The sequence below is a fragment of the Ailuropoda melanoleuca genome, chromosome 16 (assembly GCF_002007445.2).
Source record: "Ailuropoda melanoleuca isolate Jingjing chromosome 16, ASM200744v2, whole genome shotgun sequence".
Classification (NCBI taxonomy): domain Eukaryota; kingdom Metazoa; phylum Chordata; class Mammalia; order Carnivora; family Ursidae; genus Ailuropoda; species Ailuropoda melanoleuca.
The window spans coordinates 12135202-12137762 of NC_048233.1; positions in this window are offsets into that span (position 1 = coordinate 12135202).

The window sequence follows — 2561 nt, forward strand, 5'->3', positions numbered from 1 at the left end:
GGACTCGATCCCATAACGCCGGGATCACGCCCTGAGCCGAAGGCAGACCCTTAACCACTGTGCCACCCAGGCGCCCCTGAATATTTTTTAATATGCCATTGACTTTTTAGCTAAACATCCCTTGTTATTTTTAGTGTTTTTTCTAGAGATTACAATTATCTTCAGTTTTGCACAATCCACCTTTAAATAACGTTATTCTAGTTCTCAAACACTATATGATTCTTGTGACGCTATAATTTCACTTACTAAACTCCCATTCCTTGAGCCCTGATTATCATGCTGTATGTTGTGCAATGTCATTATTGTACGGCTTTAACAGCCAATGGTCTTTAAAAAACATACAGGTGTCTTTTTTATATTTATGGTCTCTGGAGCTCTTATTCCTCCCTGCAGATCTACACTTCAATCTGTATCATTTCCCTTCTTGAAAAGCAGGTTTTATGAACATAAATTCCCCCAGCTTTGTCTGAAAATGTCTTTTGTTTACCTTCATGTTTGAAATAAATATAGATTTCTAGGACGACAAGTTTCTTTTTTTATTTAGCTCTTTAAGGGAGGTTTTCTTTTGTCTTCTGACTTCCACTGTTTCTAATAAGAAGTCAGCCATAATTCATAATTGTTCTTTTTAGTTTGGATGCTTTTAAGATTTTACTTTTATCTTTGGTTTTTACCACTTTAACTATGATATGTCTGTGTGTGGTTTTCTTTGTATTTATCCTGCTTGGAGTTCATTGAGCTGCTATGGTCTGTGGATTGATTTCCATAATCAATTTTAGAAAATTTGTGTCTATTACCTCTTCAAATATTCTGTCTCATTCGGTCTCTCTTCTTTTTCTAAGACTTCAAATACAAATATGTTAAACCATTTGATATCATGCCAGCATCTTAGATGTCCTGTTTTATCCCCCCCCCATTTTTCTATTTCTGTTTTAGTTTGGGTAGTTTCTATTGATCTATCTTTAAGTTTACTGATTATTTCTGCTGTGCTCATAATTCTGCCAAGACCATCCAATGACTTCTTCATTTCTGATATCATATTCTTTTATTTTTAGCAATTCCCTCCTTCCTTCCTTTTCTTTTCTTCTTTTTTCCTTCCCTCCCTCCCTTCCTTTTCTTTCTTTCTTTTTCTTTCTTTCTTTCTTTCTTTCTTTCTTTCTTTCTTTCTTTCTTTCTTTCTTTCTTCTTTCTTTCTCTCTCTCTCTTTCTTTCTTTCTTTCTTCTTTTTGCTAAAATTCCTCATTTATTTAGACATGGTGTTTATTTTTTCTACCAGTTCCTTTGTCATATTTATCAAAGGTATTTTAAAGTCCCTATCTGTTAATTGCAAAATTTAGGCCTACTCTGTGCCTGCTTTTATTGACTATTTCCATTCTTGATAATGGATCATATTTTCTTGCTTCTTTATGTGCTTCGTAATTTTAGAAATTGAAGTAATATTTATCCTCGACAAAGGACATACTCTATAGGAGGCTAAAATTTAAAATGGGTCTGGGCGGGGCACCTGGGGGACTCAGCTGATTAAGTGGCCAACCAGCCAATTCTTGATTTCAGCTCAGGTCATGATCTCAGGTTCCTGGGATCAAGCCCCATGTGAGGCTCCCCACTCACTGGGGAGTCTGCCTGAGGATTCTCTCTTCCTCTCCCTCTCTCCCTCCCCCTGCTTGCTTGCTCTTTCTCTCTAAAATAAATCTTAAAAAGAAAATGGGTCTGGGCCTTTTGCTGTTTTAGTTTTATTTAGATCACCATTGGCTTCAAATGTTTTGAGGGCAGGATAAGGACTTTCCCTTTAGCAGAGCTTGGGATCTGACTTTAGCAAGGCCACAGAGATCTCTATATGTTTTATATCCAGCCACCAGCTTCACAAACCATGGAGATATTTCTCTCTTTTTATCACAGCTGCTTGATATGTGTTTCTGGGAAGTTCTCTTTGCTTTCCAGTCACGTTACTGGCTTTATGCACCTTAGGAAACTTCTCTTTGCCTTACTACTCTGTCCCCAGTCTTTGGAGGACCCCTGAAGTATTCTCCCTGAAGGCCAAAGGTACTCAGAGGGATTCCTTTCAGCTCTCTCCTCAAGGCTGTAGCTGTGCACTTGGGGAAGACCTGCATCCTAAAGGAGATCTCTCTCAGCTATCCTGCCCTGTCTCCAGCATTTGAGTTACTACCCATGTGCATTTGGTGAAGGCCATGGGAAAACTTGGGTGGGTGGGTGCAGACTTGCTCTGTAGCTTGCCACACACAGCCATTAGAAGTTCATTGAAAGTTCAGCTGCTCTTCTTATTCCCATCTCTTATAGATGTTTTATCCTTCACTACTCTGTCAGAAATGAAAGCTTCTATGGAAGCTTGTAATGCTGAAGTTTAGTTCGTTTAGGTTTCTTTGTGTCCTCATATCTCTGATGGATTTTTTTTTTCAAGCTGTGATTTTGTAGATTAACCCCCTATCCTCATTGTTAGGGTATGAGTCTCTTGTGATTCTCCACAACCCGATTCATGTTTTAAAAATAATTTTAGGGGCGCCTGGGTGGCACAGTGGTTAAGTGTCTGCCTTCGGCTCAGGGCG